Here is a 10,777-nt window from a genome sequence, read left to right on the forward strand (position 1 = left end):
TTGTAGATTTCCAGTCTCCCCATGGAGAAAAATCCTTGAGGAATCTAGGGGGAATCTAAAAGATTCCTTGAGCCCCAGATTCTCAATTTCTCAGAATTCAAAAATTGGACAATCGATTTTGCACTATTCGATGCCGCAAATCTGATGGTGCATTCAGATTTCTCATTTTCTCATTCTACTCTTCAGCCACTTTTCTAAGTGGAGTGTAGGTGTCATCATTCATTTGTGAGTAGCCATTTTCATGTGATTAAAGCAGTGAGATCGATGGCACGAACAGCTTCAGCAGTTTGACATCTGCTTCTTCAGATGGCCCTTGGTTATGAGGTATATGCAGTGTGTTCATGTACTTCTTTTGCTATGAATTGTGCTGCATAGATCCCTGTTGATGCTTGATGTGAGATCTTGTTTATTACTTGTTTTCATGATTCCTGCTTGACGTGACGCAGAATCGTCTATGTGATGTACTTGTTGTAATGATTCATCATGTTATGTTTTGAGATCTCTTTGTCGTATGTTGATGGGATACTCATGTTGTCATCATGAATGTTTTGCATTGAGATCCTTTTTATGCCATGTTGGCGAGATGCTCATCATGCATGAGTTTGTGTCATACTGATAGGAGTCTTTTGACTGAGAGTTCCTGTAGCGGAACATCTCTTAGAGACACCCTTGCGTGAGGGCATCTTCCTTGTATGAAAACAACATCACCTCTCTATACATCATCACTATTGACAACACTTAATGCAGCAGCCTACACCATGATTCGTTCTCCACATTTCACTAGTTTCAATCCCACTTCTTCACCCCTGTGAGCATCACCTGATGCAATGAGTGCTAAGTGAACTATTCCAAAATCATGAGAAATTAGTCAGTTACGACTACCTCTCATGGAAATGGTCATATGTTTGAATGACTTACTTAACGCAGTTGAATCCCAAAAATGATATCTAATATAATGCACTGCGTAAATCCCCCATACTTAAAGCCTACACCATCTTAACACCGGGGCCCGGAGACATAGTCCCTCTTGGATGAACTCCGTTATCAACGTCTTGAGTTTTTATGTTGTTGATGATTGACATGTTCCTCTTCTTTATAGCATGCACATGTATTCATTTATGTTATTTTAGAAGTGAAATTTAACACATCATGAAAGTAAAATGTCCTGGAAGGGTCCTTCGTCACACTGGGACCTGGATCAAGTGGTATCGGAGTAGTCATTGCTTGGATGTTAATTGCAAGCGTGAATAATGGAACGTGCAGTGATAGATGATGAAAAAGTGATGTACGAGACCATGCTCAACATTTCTAAAAGAGTGGAAATAATGTATGAAACTCTACAGAAGGAGATAGAGGAAAAGGAGCAATTGCAACTTCAGTTGCGAGCCACAGAAGAGGCCCTGGAAGAACTGAAGCACAACAACCAAAATCATCAAACAAAGAATGTTGAATTGAATTTGCATCTACATGAAGAGAAAGAGGAGAAACATAGTTTGCTATGACAGTTGCAAGCAACGGATGAGGACTTTGAAAAGCTGTAGCATGACCCATGTGAGGTAAAATGTAATTCTCTGAATTCATGTATGTGTCTATTGGCTTGTTGGGGCCTGATCCAAGTTTAGAAGTGATTTAGCCAAAAAAATCCCGAAACTACTAGCGCTTTCAGTAACAGTCCGCAATGTGCGGACTAAGGTCTCACCCAAGGTAGTATGCGAGGGTGCTGGAACCAGGTTTCCGCACCCTAGGGATGTCTTGATGAAGTCTGGGAAGTTTACGAACTGATCTTGGGTGCTTGCGCTGCCTCGTGCAGTTGTCTGTCCTTCACAACTTATGTGACTACTTCTGCTTAGCTCTGTACCGAGCACAAAGAGGCACTATCTAGATCCTTTATCCTTACTGTGTTATGATTATAGATCTTAACCTAATTATGTGGGCCCAATATTCTCATCAATCATTAAACATTCATAACAAGTGCGCGTAATAATAAACATTAAAGAGATGCTCAAAGATATCAGAAGCATAGACACAGAATATTCCACAAGTAACTTATCTTTTATTAATCCTCTGTCTAGATACAATTCCAACTCTTCCCTGTGCACCCAGCTGTAGGGGTCTATGCACACAGCTACGGACTCTACCAAGCTTCTGCGCATACATCTGTAGAGCCCCTTCCTATTCCTACAACCCAAGACTTGGACTTACAGACTCAGACCTAATTTAATATTCAAAACCCATATCACTTCTCCAAGCTAAGAACTGAATTTACACTTAGAGCTTTGCTATATTTATACAATCCCATGGTCTGCGGACCATGGGTAGGCCGACATACCATACATTAAATTATATTATTTTAGGGCGGACAACCGTAGACTCTCGTGCTCCACGGCCACATTTCGCAAGATCTTACATTACATTTGACCAAAATTCAGGCTACAAGCCCCAAAAACCCGCTATGGGGGGATCCACTACCCAACAGTGTCCTGATGATGATTTCGTTGTTTTTTAAAATCACACCACAGGAATTGGCTCCAAACTATTGAAGAAAATGGGGTATGAAGGAAAAGGCTTGGGCGTTAATGGCCAAGGCATTTTCAACCCCATCAAAGTAGAGGAATTACTCCGTCAGGCAGGACTTGGGTATGTCAGAAGGGAAGTTGGAGAATGCACTAATACAGCTAGCAAATCACCAAAAACAAATGATGAGAAGCCCTCATCAGTTCTTTCCAAATTGACAGAGGAGGTAAAATATTTTGATTTCCTTTCAGTTTCGTCGTCACATAGTATGGTTTCTATTGGATATTTGGAGATCCCAATTATAGGGACAAACATGAGGCTCCTTACCAGGACGAGGCACGAGAAGGAAGAAAAGCTTGGTATTAATAACCAATGCATAACTCAACCATTGGAGGTTGTGCAGAGACCTCAATTTGCAGGCATGGGATACACTAAAGGAGAATGTTCAAAGGTGTCAGATTCTTCTGATACATTGTCGAAATCGTCAAGGAAAGAGTGTTGGGAACACATCCCCATCATCCCATGCAAGTTTCCATGGCAAGAAAAGAGTTGAGGCAAGCTCTCATTGTTACAGGGAAACGTGTCTATGCAAAACTGCTAATCCCACTAAGGTGTGGTAGCTACCTTAGAAACAAACAAAGTAAAACTACTTTCGTTTTCCTTTATGAAAGATAGATGAGAGAAGAATAAGGGAGACCAACCTCTGTCTTGCACTTCGTTCCTAGCTCGATTCCTCTCTCTTCTGATAGTCCTTTGCTACTTGTTTCCTTGTACACCCAGCTTCACAGAGTACCTATAGAATCAAAATAGCATAACACTATACAAGAACATGGATCTATTATCATAAACAATCTAGGATCAGATGTAAATTGACCATACAAATGCATGAAACATAAATGACACAAGAGTATGGAGGAAAACTTGAATAGATTTATTGATAATCAAGAAAGAGCCAAGAGAGTTACAACCAGTTGTTCTGACCTAGCATCATCCTCTCAGCAAGTAAGCCCTTCTTCACCTCATGCAAAGCTTAGATCACCCAACACTATGATGTTTCCTCAAGAAACCAACAGTAATTCCTTACAAGATGCAAAATTTCAGCCTCTGGATCTCTGGGATGAGGGATCCATATATAGATGTATGTAATGGAGATGAGTCATCTTGTGATTTGATTAGTGTCTTCCCTATTATAGTTCTTGCTTCCACTTGGAGATTGATGATCTCTTACTCATCCTTGGTCGAATTCAGAATGGCAAGTGTCACTGAGGAGAAGTTTCTAGAATATTCCATGCTTCTCCACCTCACGGATTGACACTGCCATTTGTCTCTTCTCGCCCATCGCACCCTATAGAAGGGCTTTTTGAAATGAAATGCACCCACTAAGTGTAATTAGGTGATATGCAACACACTTTGCCTATGGAGCAAGTGAAATGATCCTGTTTTGACCAGTTCTGAGTAGTTTTTTATGGAGAACTTCTGGGAGAAGTTGTAATCAATTGACCTTGTTCCTTTAGGGGTTGGAACAACACTTTTAGGGACTTAGGAGCCCTTGTTTTATGGACATTTTATGCTTGGGGTTGCAGTGCTCAAAAATTTCTATAACAGTTTCCCCCTAAAGCATGAGGTCGTTAATCTTTTTTGATGTCGGGTGAAATGCTTTATCATGAGGATCCGAAGTTCTTTCAAGCTGAGAGGAGACCTGTAATAAGATACAATACAATACATTATCTTCATAATATTTTCATGATCTAGCTGAGGCGGGCATTCCCATGCTCAGCTTTATAAATTCATCTTCATGTACATATGACAGACAATCGTCTGAGTGTAGACTGATGATTCTGGTAGAGCCATCATCCTGTTGATTGGATGATTATCTGTGTAGCAATGATGTACATTTGATGTCTTTATTTTCCTGAATATATATCGTAGCCCGGGTGGATGAAACTAGATCCGGGGTCTTCAATATCATTCTATCTTCACTCAAAGTACAAGTCGATCCATGTGAGAGATGTTCTAGAGTCGAACATGGAAAGACATCACCTAATTACCAGCCAATGATGTAAGTTGTTAACAGGCGCGAGAGGAATCACCGATAATGATAATGACCCTCAAGGTACTGCAGTAAAACTCACGTGGTGTGAATAAAGGACTTGGCGTCGAACACCACGCAAAATCTTTCGGTCGAAGGTCATTGATGTAAACCTATCGCCGGAAGTGAGAAACTTGCCATTGAGGCATGCAAGCTTCAAAATACTGAAAGGGGTGTCCCTAGATCGGCTTCTTGGATAATGAGCTGATGTTGACAAGAAGTGATCCGTCATAGGAGGGCCTTAATGAACCCCACATCAATGACACGGAACAAAGCAAATGATTTTAATGGAGGTGAAAACGGTCTGGTGATATAAGATTCAGGGTGGCGGTCATGAAAGAATGGAGCGTAAATGTATTGCAGCGGGTGAGACACAGGTGAATTCTCTGAGTGACTTCTCTTGAACATATCGGCGACACTAATGTGATGGATTGGTATCATTAACCCCAAATGTGGATGGTGTGATGGGACCATGATGATGTGACCGGTGAATGAAACAACCCAACCCGACTTGGATGCGGAGTGAAAGTGTCATGTTCAAGAGCGACTTGTTACCAACAAAGTTTCTTCAAGTTTTCTTCCCAATTTTTCCCCAGTCATTGCTAACCAGTACCTATTTATTTTTGTCAAGCTTGAGGAGGATAACATATGCTTGTTCTATAATTTTCCCTTCAGGCAAACCCATCGCTATGTTTTAACAAGCCTAGCGATAGTGAAACTCGTTCTTATCTGCTATGGACAAGTTTGTCGCTATTAGGTTTTAACGAGTTTAACGAGAAAGATAACTCAGTCCTTTTCAATTTTAGAGAGTCTGAAAGGGGACTTAAAGGAAACTCCAAAAATCCTTTTTCGTCATCTAATCCCTTAAGTCCGAAAAAGTATAAAACAATACAGAAGGATGAATTTTCGATACTTTTAACGAGCCGAACCAAACAAGCGCTCGATATTTTTGTGTAATAATCCCTCAGGTCAAAAAAGATTAAAATCTACAGGAGGGATAGCACTTTCGATCCCTTTAACGAGCTAGAGAGGCCAATGGCTCGGCAATCTTTTCATATTTTACGAGTCAGTTGAAAAGAGCTTAAAGGAGACTCATCTTTGAGGAACGAGTGATAAAATTGGGTAGCAGCTGATTCCAAGTAAGGTTTGGAATTTTCCAATCACGGCAGTGTTACAAGGATGGCTAATAGGATCACTCTTCGCAGTTGTTCCTTAAAAGGGGTAAAAAATCAAACAGAGGTGAATGATCAGCCAATACAGAGTGGAGGTGATGATGGGAACACGACCAAGGCTTTAAAGGCTGAAGTACTACATTCACGATGATTATTTACCGGAAATTGGTTCATTTTTTATTGAGCTTAAACGCTGGGGGAAACATTTGCTCATTGCTTATGTTTATTTTTTAACGAGCATGAAGTCCGCGTTAAAACTACTCGATCCAGTCGTATAATAGGGATGTCCCATCTAAGATGCCATTTTTCATGAGCTTAAACCTTGCTTCTAATCCTTTCTTTATGCAAGTTAGGAAACGACCAATCCTACGAGTTTAAAGGGTTAGAGGACTTACAAATTTAAAAAATAAATGGTCGCTCTTCGCTTGCACGCCAAAAGGTTTGCATGCCCCCAGGTATAAAATAGAGTTTTGAGGTTACCACTCAATTTGCAGACAAAACATTTGTTTTATTAGGAAAGGCTTACCTCTTTCAGGTTACCAAAGATTGTTCTATCTGCACCGCAAACAAAACACTTCTTCAGCGATGTCTACCGAAATAGAAAAAGGTGTCGACTCACATAACTTTGACGAGGGAATCTTATTCCAGTCTAACCCCCTTTTCCAATTGTGGATGGGAGTGTCAGACTAGTCATCTCTCATGGAAACCTACCCTATACCTGAAGTTTTCCTGCCGAAGCAGACCAGGGTGCATGCCCCCTGGGTTTCAGTCTTGTCCCCCGAATTACTCACGCTCATCAGGTGGACAGACTGGGGATTGATGAGACCTTCCTTGCGTGAAAAGACCATTCAGGGATGGTATATGACTATTTGCTATGCGTGAACCAGGGAATGAAAGCTGGTCTACGAGCTTGACCACTCTTCCTTCATGCGAAAAACACATTACTTTAAAGAGTGATGAGACAATGGCTCCCATGCAATAAATATAGTCTCGTCCAAGGAGTAGATTATAATCCAGGGGTCCTTGGACTACGATTATGTTCATGTGAACGGTTTTCCCTCTCAATGTTATGGGCACATTGGGAAGGATCCCTAACGGTCGACTGGTTCCTTTGTCAAAGCCTGTTAGATTTCTCATCTCAGGCAAAAGCGATGGCGAACCAAGCGCTTTCCAAGCAGTCAAGGAAAGGATACTCACAGAAGCCCCTTCATCTATGATGGTACCGGCCATAACCATTCTATATACTTGAGCAATGATTCAGAATGGTACACTAGCTGGTAAACGGGGTCTGCCTAGCTAATTCCAGTCGAAGGAAACCACCAGGTTGCTTAGAGGTGGGAACGAATAGACGATCGGGTATGACTCTGATGAACTTCCTTCCTGCGGTAAAGGAAAGGGTAAATTTCCCCCATGTTCATCGGAGTCTGTGCTTACGAAAAGAATTTGGACGGTGTCATCCGTGTTCTCTTCGGTGACTGTATCATCTGAAGATGGAACCTTTGAAGGCAAGACCGGGTCAACTGCCACCTCGACCTTTTGACTTTCGTCTGGTATGGGTTCAGATGGTTTGTCTTCAATAATAGATGCTTTGGCCAACCACTTGGGTGGGTCAGCCGGATTTTCAACTAGTGACGGACTCGGCAAGAGTTTTTTATATCCAGGAGGAAGTCATAACGGTGAAACCGGACGATCGTCCAAAACTCTTTTAGCCTCGTTTAAGAAGGGACAACGGTGGATGGCATGATCTCCTTCGCACAGTTTACAAGGAAATCTATATTTTCCTTTTTGTCCTGGGGCTTCACTTTCACTAGTCGATGGTGTGTTTTCAACATGATCATCAAAGGTTGACAACACCGGATTGTGCAAACGAGGAGACCAGTCCTTTAAAATCCGAGGGATGCAAGGACAATCTCTATGATAGTGGTCTCCTTTGCAAATGACACATGGCGATTTAGGCCTAGTCGGTGCAGTGTGTGGATTTTCGCTAGACGATGCTTGGTTGCCCCTTTTTGCATTTGGCTCCTTCTTCTTCTTCTCTTTCTTCTTCTTTTCCTTCTTATTCTCTGGTACTTGATTTTTGACTTTACCAGCCTCATCAAGCGAAGAGGAAGGAGGAGAGGAAGAATTGGAGGAAGTAGAGGGTTGGGGGCTAACTCTGGAATTGTCTAGTTGTTGACTCGATTGTTCAGGAATTGCGCTGTTCTAAACGACAGAGGTTGAGAAGAGCCATACGGGCAAGCCGATTGTCAATTCTGGAAGCGACAATGTGGCCATATGGGGTGCACCAACATCTCCCCAAGAGGAGAAGGGACTAGGCTTTCCTCCAAGGGTAATTCCTTGGTTGGTGGATTCCATTTTCTCAACCTAAGACCAACGTAGGAAAGGTGATGATTATTCCGTTTAAAATAAATTTTAGACGCTTTGACACAACTTGTTTTTTCAATTTTAAAGAGTCGAGAAAAAACAAAAGATGACTCTACTCGCCTTCGATTTTTAATGAGCCTAAAGTGACAAGTGCTCAGATGGACCTTTTCCGTTAAGGAGTTTGAAAAGGAACGAAAGGGGCTGCTCTGGAAATCTAGGCAGAGGGATTACCAAACCAATCGCAAAACTGCAGAATACTTTTTATGGTACGGCAGTCAATCTTCCTGAATGTTGTGTTCAGTGCATTGCGATCGATAGGGCGGCAGACACGGCTTCCTATGGATAAAGGATTAAGCCTATTGTGGTCTCCCAAAATATACTCGACGGTACGTGGGAGAATAAGTCCGTACTGGCACTTATCGTCTCAAAGTGGAGGAATCACCCAACCAACAGTAACAGTTACCAGGCTTTACAACGCCAGAATACGTCTCTAGCCTAGACTTCTAGATGTTGTGCGTTAGGTTCTAAAGCGTTGTTAGATTCACTAAATTTATTTTATAGTTGATCTTGCTTAATAAATTTTCCTTTCAGGTTCACCGCGTGATGTAAATGTACAATTCCTAAAATGCAATCTAAGATGATAAACAGTCTTTTATCTTCTTTGTGCAATGAAAATCCTAGCTACTAAGGAAAGAATGACAGAATTCTTTCAACAAAGATCAAAGAGCACACACTATATGCACTATCCTAAATCAAACCAATCAAACAGTATAAATGCAAATGCACATGCATGTATTTGTTTTTAGCCTTCTTTATATGTGAATGATAAAAAGAAAGCTAATGCGCAAATCTGAATTACTTTTCAAGCGACAATTACTAGCAAGTTTCTTTTCAAAATCAAAATGAAGATAATGACAACACTTTGCGATTCGGAAATGAAGACTTGCTTTCGACACTAGAAAAACTACTAATTCAGATCAAATACAATAGTAACAAGGTAATCAACTATCAAGAGCAATCAGACTCTCTTCTATGACTGAAAATGACACTTGCGACACTTTCAAATCAAGAAACGATAGTACAATTACGTACTTTTTTGCAAAAGAGAACTGAAAATGACTCAACAAATACACAAAAACATTTACAGTTCTTTGCACAATGGAGGCGGAATATTAGCAAGGAAAGGGGTTTCAAACAGAGCTGTACTGACTACAGGCAACAAAATTCTTGAATAGATCTGAAAAGAGTGAACAAAAACCAAAATTCAGGGACAATGCCTAGTCTGATCAGTGCACCTGTAACACAGTGAATTTGAAATGCAGTGCACCTACTAAACTCAGGAAGTGCGCTAAATTTCAGATTCACAGAACAAAGAGTGTGCTGGGGTAGGGATGAGACTTTGCTTGGGTTCCAGGTCACAGTTTACAGTTCAGTTCAGGGATTTTGGCCGAGTAAGTGGTAATCAGTAAATCAACAATAGGGGTAGATCTAAGGAGATTACTAGAGCCACCACAAAGGGCAATTAGAGATTTTGTAAATCAGTTGTTTAATTCATAAACAAAACCTGGAGATTGACTGAAGCGGCATTCATCTACTTTGCATTTGCATAGCAAATGCAGTTTGAAAGCTACCTGGCTCAACTTCAGGCTCTGTCTATAAGTTTATAAAGTAAACAAAATGTAGATAAACAAACAACCTAGTCGCTCCCCAGCGGAGTCGCCATTTTGTTACAGGGAAAAGTGTCTATGCAGAACTGCTAATCCCACTAAGGTGTGGTAGCTACCATAGAAAAAACAAAGTAAACTACTTTCGTTTTCCTTTATGAAAGATAGATGAGAGAAGAATAAGGGAGACCAACCTCTGTCTTGCGCTTGGTTCCTAGCTCGATTCCTCTCTCTTCTGATAGTCCTTTTCTACTTGTTTCCTTGTACACCCAGCTTCACAGAGTACCTATAGAATCAAAGTAGCATAACACTATACAAGAACATGGATCTATTATCATAAACAATATAGGATCAAATTTAAATTGACCATACAAATGCATGAAACATAAATGACACAAGAGTATGGAGGAAAACTTGAATAGCTTTATTGATAATTAAGAAAGAGCCAAGAGAGTTACAACCAGTTGTTCTGACCCAGCATCATCCTCTCAGCAAGTAAGCCCTTCTTCACCTCATGCAAAGCTTAGATCACCCAACACTATGATGTTGCCTCAAGAAACCAATAGCAATTCCTTACAAGATGCAAAATTCCAGCCTCTGGATCTCTGGGATGAGGGATCCATATATAGATGTCTGTAAGGGAGATGAGTCAACTTGTGATTTGATTAGTGTCTTCCCTCTGATAGTTCTTGCTTCCACTTGGAGATTGATGATCTCTTACTCATCCTTGGTCGAATTCAGAATGGCAAGTGTCACAGGAGAAGTTTCTGGAAGATTCCATGCTTCTCCAACTCATGGATTGACACTGCCATTTGTCTCTTCTCGCCCATCGCAACCTATAGAAGGGATTTTTGAAATGCAACGCACCCACTGAGTGTACTTAGGTGAGATGCAACGCACTTTGCCTATGGAGTAGGTGAAATGATCCTGTTTTGACCAGTTCTAAGTAGTTTTTCATGGAGAACTTTTGGGAG

The sequence above is a fragment of the Pinus tabuliformis genome, chromosome 4_2 (assembly GCF_031772625.1).
Source record: "Pinus tabuliformis cultivar Carrire ecotype Pingquan chromosome 4_2, CPIR1, whole genome shotgun sequence".
Lineage (NCBI taxonomy): Eukaryota > Viridiplantae > Streptophyta > Pinopsida > Pinales > Pinaceae > Pinus > Pinus tabuliformis.